This window comes from Salvelinus sp. IW2-2015, linkage group LG4p (genome assembly GCF_002910315.2).
Source record: "Salvelinus sp. IW2-2015 linkage group LG4p, ASM291031v2, whole genome shotgun sequence".
NCBI classification, from domain to species: Eukaryota; Metazoa; Chordata; class Actinopteri; order Salmoniformes; family Salmonidae; genus Salvelinus; species Salvelinus sp. IW2-2015.
In genome coordinates this window covers 3738723-3747704 of record NC_036841.1, presented here as the reverse complement: position 1 = coordinate 3747704, position 8982 = coordinate 3738723, and the positions used below count along the sequence as shown (strand labels likewise).

The 8982-nt window shown below is 41.5% G+C and overlaps 1 long non-coding RNA gene across 1 annotated transcript in view; it reads right to left on the bottom strand.

Annotated features, from left to right (window-relative positions):
* Positions 1 to 4719: 4719 nt before the first annotated feature.
* The window catches only part of LOC139023748 (uncharacterized), a 10964-nt gene continuing 6701 nt past the window's right edge, over positions 4720 to 8982 (bottom strand). The window contains exon 2 of the long non-coding RNA XR_011474904.1: positions 4720 to 5967. This is a non-coding gene — a long non-coding RNA (uncharacterized lncRNA). The remainder of the gene's footprint in view (positions 5968 to 8982) is intronic.

The following is an 8982-nucleotide window of genomic DNA, read 5'->3' as shown; positions in this document are numbered from 1 at the left end:
GCAGTTGCCATACCAGTGATGCAGCCAGTCAGGATGCTCTCGATGGTRCAACTGTAGAACCTTTTGAGGATCTGAGGACCCATGCCAAATCCTTTTTGCATGAAAAAAGCAAAAACKKTTTTTTGACATTTTTGCTAATGCAATTACAGCCTCGCATCTTCTTGGGTGTGACAATACAAGCTTGGCACACCTGTATTTGGGAAGTTTCTCCCATTGTTCTCTGCAGATCCTTTTAAACTGTGTCCGGTTGGATGGGGAGCGTCGCTGCACAGCTATTCTCTGGCCTCTTAATTCAGACCATTCCAACTCCTGCTGTTTTTCTCCCAAACGTGTAGCAAACTTTTCCWCATTTCCAAGCCAGTTCTTAGAGGGCACTGGCTCGGTCCAGAGAACAATACGAAGGACCTCGTCTCCAGTTGTTTAAACTTAAAACACAGTGATCTCTGAAGGAGCAGAAACCCTGAGAACATCCAGCATCTGGAATGCATGTGAGATGTGTCAGTCACATCTACAGAGAAAATGGACTGAAGTAAATTTAAACAAMAATCTGAGAATTAAGTCAAAGTTGGAGGCAGAAAGGTAGCCAGAATGGGATGCCGAGACTTCATTAAAAGGAATGGATTARGCTATAAAGATGTAGAAATGCCCCCTGCAACTTTTGTCCAATGTGTCATACTTGGTAAGCTCTGTTACTATCCTAATTTACCAGTGAATTGAACCTGGAGTGGGGTTTTATAGGCTACATCGATTCAAACAAGCCTAAGTGTGATCTAAATATAATTTCACMTGTATGACATAAGACTCAAAGCCACAGCTAGTCAGTGTACAATCATACCATACAAGTTACCCTACCATAACTTATCATCTCATCACTCATCATAATGTCATCACTATCTCTCAACAACCAGCCTCTGTTACATCTCATGAGGCTATTCCCACCAGTTCTTTCCAGTCTTCAATTGTTTTTGATCATGAATGGCCTGAATTACACAGGCCATCCTTACTCCAGATCCTAGGAGCTACTCGGATGCCAGAAACTCAAACACCCGCTGTTCCTCTAACCTAATTAAGGCATTCAACATCTTAAGGAATACAACCTCCCAAGTCCTTACAATAGACATTTGACTATCATAATCATATTGGATATCATAAGGTGAATGCACCAATTTGTAAGTCGCTCTGGATAAGAGCGTCTGCTAAATGACTTAAATGTAAATGTAAATGACTATAAATATTTGGCTATAACGTGCTGTTATGCTCTAAAAACACCTGCACTAGGGTACACAGCTACACATGTCCACAGATGGAAGCCACAGCTGAGTCTGACGTTACCATGTCATACTTACTTAGGGGGTTTCCTGCTATATCTGTAGTCTGATACCTTTAGACCACAGATAGGCACAGGGAGGKTGAATTGTCTCTATAAACTGTACAGAGAGAACCATCTAAATTCCTCCAACATTCTGGAAACTAGCCATGCAGATTTTTGTCCAGATTTCCTTTTAGCTAGCTACGGTGCAGGCAATCTGGTTATTGTGTCTAGCAGGATATTATTTTCAATGTATCTGGTTCTTGTAATGGGTAAATGGGTAAATATATAAAAACATAATAAATTCATCATTCCCACCTGCATTATCYAATTCAATCTCATTTCTAGCATACCAAATTGTTGAGTAAGTAAGAAGTAAGTAAGAAGTAAGTAAGTAAGAAGTAAGACAGACTGACAATGCTGTAATGCTGGCCTACACAGTACATTAGAGACAAAGTTGTTTCTAGAGGGAGAAGTCAAGTGCATGTATGTAAAGCAAGTAATTTTATCCATGTTCGGTTCTGTGAAAACACAGGTTTTTTTCTGGATCACTAAGGGGCTTAGGTGGTGGGCGTGGCAGGGGGCTCGGTCAGCCCGCAGCTGAATTCTAGAGAACATTTTAGAGGCCCCMAGWTTGGCGTTGTTTTGGGATTTTTAAATTCTCCCTGACCGTCTAGCCTTTATTTTGGTAATTGTTAGTTCTAATAGATTATATTATTGAAAAATATAAAAGGTCCATTATCTTTTCTACATACAATATATATGGATTTAGCCATCTAAGTTGACACTGAAAGCGTTTTTTTACCATCCCGAAAATGTATTTAAAAATACTAAATAGAAAAACTGTTTGAACTGTTGAAACCATTTAAAACCATGATGCTAAAGCAASCCTGCTTTCTAATTAAATGTGAACAAATGACATAGGATGCATAACACGACAGCCTGGGTATTTTCACATGACCTCTGGCATACCAGAAAATCTATCAATCCTCTCAAAACKATGAAAAGTTCCCATGAAAMTCTCAAAGTCAAAGGCAACCAAAAAAGAAGCAGACAGAACAGCACAGCATTGCAGAGCCTGCSCAAAATTCAACAGCGCTGGAGTGTGTCATGTCTGTCTTGAAATTGGCATTCCGACAGGATCCATCATTGTCTTAATTACGTCGGAGACTAACATTCCCACAGAGGAGCTGTTACTATGACCCTTAAGACATGTTTTGCAGATAAGAACATATGAGTGACAGGATAACTCCCAGACTGGGATACAGAGCATCTTAAATGACAGTTCATAGACAGGTATACTGTTTCACTCACTCGGAGAAGGACTGAACGGACTACATGTTGAAGGAGGACAGTATAGTAACTCTGGGAGCAACACACCCACACCGCCAGAATGATGGCCTAGTTTAAAAAAKATTAAAAGTTCACACATTTGACCACAGTAATAACCGGAAGTCCATTAAGATAGATCCAGAGTGATCCCACGGATATTACTTTGAATTGATAATAAAAATATGACCAGAAGATGAGAATATTCAATTGAAACCAATGCTACCCAGACCTCATGTTTCTCAAATATCCTGTCAGACTATGGTGGCCCCAGAAAACCACTGCAGTTCTGATGGGATTCATTAAGACAACAGAGGAAGCATGTTTGTCAAACAGTGATATGTACAGAACATTTACATTTTAGTAATTTAGCAGACGCTCTTATCCAGAGCGACTTAAATGAGCAATTAGKGTTAGGTGCCTTGCTCAAGGGCACATCGACAGATATTTCTCCTAGTCAGCTCAGGGATTCGAAACCAGCGACTTCTCGATTACTGGCCAACGCTCTTAAGCGCTAGGMTACCTGCCACCCACAACACAGACACAATTGTTTATTTAATTATATAGGATCTGTGAACGCAATGTGATGTATGCTACCCAGGCCTGGCAGAGGGTAGGTAGGGTGCAYCAGACTTCAGAGATCAGACCAAATAACATTTCAACCAACAGTAGGCCACATCTTTCCCTAATAAATTTTCTTTTGCCATGATATAATGGAAAATGAGAGGCTTCATAAGAAATCAAGCATGCCGTTGTAGCTAMGATTAGTGATTTAAAGCACAAAGACTATAAATAGGATGCTACAGAACTGTGACTGTAGACACATTCTTTCATGATTGGCATCAACCCCTTTCTCTACCTCATCTTGACCAGATGTAGCTGATTATCAACATCCAGATGAGTGCAACTAGTTTGAAGCCTYGTGATTTAGACATCCTTTCTGTTTGTCAGTTTTTCAGTTGAATGAGTTCAAGGGAATTGTAAATGGCTTTTGACTCGATCACATTCATAGAACCTGTTCTCTCTCTCTTTGTGCATACATCAACACTGTTATTGTAGACCCATTCATACAACCAGGTACCTTAAAGCAGGGTTTCCCAAACTCGAACCTGGGCTCCCTAGGAGGTCAGACTGCCATAAATTAAGCTCTTATCTTACTTGCAACACATTCTGATAGACATACTGTGGGATTCGAAACCAGCGACCAGCGAATCATTGTGTTTCCCCTAAAAGAGTAATGATTCTTCCTTGCTCTGGCGACCTATGACTGTTGGTTCAGCTGTAGTATTGTAGTGAGAGGCTCTTTAGGGGTGTTGAGCTATGATAAATGACGAATATACATTTCAATTACAGAGAGTGTCAACATGTTGACCATCCATTCCACTCCTTAAATGTAGGCCTAACATTTGTGATGGGAATTTAGGGCTTTGGTGAGTCACACTGTCTGACTCTGACCTGACCTCTCTTTAGACTATTCATTACGCCATTTGCCACAAGAGGGAAGAATAATCAGTTAATACTTGGTTAAATACATTTGAGAAACAATTTTAGGATGGAATGAAATGTTCCTTTTGGTGTTTAGTAGATACTTCCTTTCATCAAAGTGGTATGAGTAGTCTCACTCGAAAAAAMGTTTTTTGTTTGATAGCCTAATAATTGTACGTTTTGGTCCCTTAATGAGGTTAGAACATGTGTCGGAATGGGTCTTTTCTGGTCTSTGCACTGTTCTAATATAAAATAGCTTCTTTCAACATGGCCTCCTCATCAATGTGCTGTTCCATCTCGTCCTTAGGCCCTTGCCTGCGGCTTCTCAGAAGGATCCCCGATCTGCATYCCCTTTTCCGGCGTCTTTTCTTCATGCAAAAGACGTGGATCTGGGCCTGTTCCAGTGAAAGCAGGATATCCTTSTCGTCGGACTTGTTAAAGGAAAAAGTTTATTTCAGGCCGTGGTGAGTAATCGCTGTTCTGATGTCCAGAAGTTATTTTCGGTCATAAGAGACGGTAGCAGCAACATTATGTACACAATAAGTTGAAAAATAAGTTACACAAAACGCAAAAAAATAACAACATTTCACAATTGGTTGGGAGAATGTAAAACAACAGCCATGTTCTTCGGCGCCATCTTTATTTAGGTCATCAGCCTGATTATAAAAAATGTCCCATGAAATATCATCAATCAACATCTTAAAGAGCTCACAATTACTTTTGTTAAATACTCTACATTTAATGCTATTAACTATTCCCATCTATTATTTTCCAGCTGCCGAAGAGAAGCGGACAATTGGAAAGTGGTCACAAATGTCAGTATCCAGTATACATGTATTAACCACATTATTCAAAGAATTTGTAAAATATATTATCAATAAGGGTGTCAGATGAACTGGTCACTCTTGTAGGCTTATAGATGAGGGGAAACATAAAGCTGGAGTATAAAGGACTACAAAAATAAGATGTCAGTGAGTGGTTCTCACTTTTAAATAAATGTATGTTGTAATCACCCAATAGAAAACAAATGTTATCTTCATTATTAATCAAATCCAAGGTTGATGCAAGGATATCAATGAAACTACCAATGTCAGACTCRGGTGGCCGATAGATGCATCCAATTACCACTTTTTTTACAACCAAAAAATGAACAGGAGGGAATTTGTATGAAAAGAGAATCAACATCAATGTTATCAGATGTGAGTGCGAGGTCCTCTCTTACAAAGAATTTAAAACGTTTTTGAACAAAAATGGACACTCCCACTCTTGATGTTCTACAGTGGTGAACAACATTATAAGGAGACATCTTCAAATCAAATCAAATCAAGTTTATTTTATATAGCCCTTCGTACATCAGCTAATATCTCGAAGTGCTGTACAGAAACCCAGTCTAAAACCCCAAACAGCAAGCAATGCAGGTGTAGAAGCACGGTGGCTAGGAAAAACTCCCTAGAAACGCCAAAACCTAGGAAGAAACCTAGAGAGGAACCAGGYTATGAGGGGTGGCCAGTCCTCTTCTGGCTGTGCCGGGTGGAGATTATAACAGAACATGGCCAAGATGTTCAAATGTTCATAAATGACCAGCATGGTCAAATAATAATCAGGAGTAAATGTCAGTTGGCTTTTCATAGCCGATCATTAAGAGTATCTCTACCGCTCCTGCGGTCTCTAGAGAGTTGAAAACAGCAGGTCTGGGACAGGTAGCACGTCCGGTGGACAGGTCAGGGTTCCATAGCCGCAGGCAGAACAGTTGAAACTGGAACAGCAGCAAGGCCAGGTGGACTGGGGACAGCAAGGAGTCATCATGCCCGGTAGTCCTGABGCATGGTCCTAGGGCTCAGGTCCTCCGAGAGAGAGAAAGAAAGAGAGAAGGAGAGAATTAGAGAGAGCATACTTAAATTCACACAGGACACCGGATAAGACAGGAGAAGTACTCCAGATATAACCAACTGACCCTAGCCCCCCGACACATAAACTACTGCAGCATAAATACTGGAGGCTGAGACAGGAGAGGTCAGGAGACTATCACATAAGTGATAGACTTATCTTCAGTCAACCATGTTTCTGAAAAGGTAACAAATAAGCTTTTCTTGGRATTAGATAAACTGCTATATAGGTTGTTAAATTGCTCAACATTACAGTATTCACAAGTGATAGACTTATTTCTGGTCAATTTCAGAACAGTCGGAATCATCCAGAGAGTGGAACGGAAACATAGAAGTGCATGCCTCACATGTCCAATACAACCATACATTTGTGTTAGGTTGGTCAATAGTGGTGCACTTCCTATGGAATGCACATTGACACCGTCCACATAACATAACTGAAGACCTCAGAGGGTTATGACATTTAGAGCAATGTGTGTTTTTGGTCATGAGGTTAAGTGAAACACATGAACAAATTTKAGTAAATATGTGTGTGTATGTGTGGATGTGTGTCCGTGTGTGTCAAATCAGTGGACTATAGCGGAGTCACTTGCCATAGGCCTACGAGAAGGGGGGTGAACAACCAGGTGATCATACTTCAGGTATGCGATGTTGCCTTTTTCATTCTTCAATTAGTCGTGGCAGCAGTTCCTTTCTTTTGARGCTTATCTTTTTGGAGAAGTCTTCATTGATGAAGATTTTGGTTTCCTTCAGACACTTGGCTGAATGTCCTCCTTGTTTTTGAGCGTGAGCAGTTTCACCACTATAGATCTGGGCCGTCCATCGCGGAAGAACGTGACATTCCTATGCGCCCTCTCCATCTCGATGAGTTTAGTATCCAATTTGAGTTGATCTGCCAGGAGTTTCTTGGCCCTCACTTCTGTGTCATGCCAAGTTTTAGTCTTTACGTCCTCGATTCCATCGATTAAAATGTTATTGTGTCTCAATTGGTTTTCGAGGTAGTCTCCTTTGCAAGTGTTGTTTGGAAATCCTCAGACATGGTTTTGAATTTGGTCTTGCTGGTGACATTTGCGSCCTTTAGCTCCTCCACCTCTGACTACGTAAACTCCAAACTGTGTATAAATTCYCTTACATCCTTAAACAAGATAAACAAGATAGAACTGCCAAAGGGGGCGGTGTTGCAATCTACTGCAGAGATAGCCTGCAGAGTTCTGTCTTACTATCCAGGTCTGTACCCAAACATCTCAATTATAGTGGATTTATCGGTGGTACAGTGTTTCCTAGCCTCAGTGCAGTGGGCAGCTGGGAGGAGGTGCTCTTATTCTCCATGGACTTTACAGTGTCCCAGAACTTTTTGAGTTTGTGCTGAAAAGTTGCATATCACAGGGGCTATTCGATGCTAATGCAGAAGCCACAGGATGTTTTTTGTGCTGGTCAAGGGCAGTCAGGTCTGGAGAGAACCAAGGGCTATATCTGTTCCTGGTTCTACTTTTTTTTGAAAGGGGCATGCTTATTTAAGATGGTGAGAAAGGCACTTTTAAAGAAGACCAGGCATCCTCTACTGACGGGATGAGGTCAATATCCTTCCAGGATACCCGGGCCAGGTCGATTAGGAAGGCCTGCTCGCTGAAGTTTTTAGGAGCGTTTGATAGTGATGAGGGGTGTTCGTTTGACCGCAGACCCGTTACCGATGCAGGCAATGATGCAGTGATCGCTGAGATCTTTGGTTGAAAACAGCAGAGGTGTATTTGGAGGGCAAGTTGGTTAGGATGATATCTATGAGGGTGCCCGTGTTTACGGATTTGGGGTGTACCTGGTGGGTTGTTGATATTTGTGAGAGATTGAGGGCATCAAGCTTAGTTGTAGAGTGGCCTGGGTGTTAAGCATGTCCTCGTTTAGGTCACCAGCAGCAGCACTAGCTCTGAAGATAGATGGGGGGCAATCAGTTTCACATATGGTGTCCAGGGCACAGCTGGGGGCAGAGGTGGTCTATAGCAGGCGGCAACGGTGAGAGACTTGTTTCTGGAAAAGTGGATTTTTAAAAGTAGAAGCTCAAATGGTTTGGGTACAGACCTGGATAAAGACAGAACTCTGCAGGCTATCTCTTGCAGTAGATTGCAACACCGCCCCCTTTGGCAGTTCTATCTTGTTTATCTTGTTTAAGGATGTAAGAGATTTATACACAGTTTGGAGTTTACGTAGTCAGAGGTGAGGAGCTAAGGGCGCAAATGTCACCAGCAAGACCAAATTCAAAACCATGTCTGAGGATTTCCAAACCAACACTTGCAAAGGAGACTACCTCGAAAACCAATTGAGACACAATACATTTTAATCGATGGAATCGAGGACGTAAAGACTAAAACTTGGCATGACACAGAAGTGAGGGCCAAAGACTCCTGGCAGATCAACTCAAATTGGATACTAAACTCATCGAGATGGAGAGGGCGCATAGGAATGTCACGTTCTTCCGCGATGGACGGCCCAGATCTATAGTGGTGAAACTGCTCACGCTCAAAAACAAGGAGGACATTCAGCCAAGTGTCTGAAGGAAACCAAAATCTTCATCAATGAAGACTTCTCCAAAAGATAAGCTTCAAAAGAAAGGAACTGCTGCCACGACTAATTGAAGAATGAAAAAGGCAACATCGCATACCTGAAGTATGATCACCTGGTTGTTCCCCCCCTTCTCGTAGGCCTATGGCAAGTGACCCGCTATGTCCACTGATTTGAACACACACGGACACACATCCACACATACACACACATATTTACTAAAATTTGTTCATGTGTTTCACTTACCTCATGACCAAAAACACACATTGCTCTAAATGTCATAACCCTCTGAGGTCTTCAGTTATGTTATGTGGACGTGTCAATGTGCATTCCATAGGAATGCAACTATTGACCAACCTAACACAAATGTATGGTTTATTGGACATGTGAGGCATGCACTTCTATGTTTTCTCGTCCACC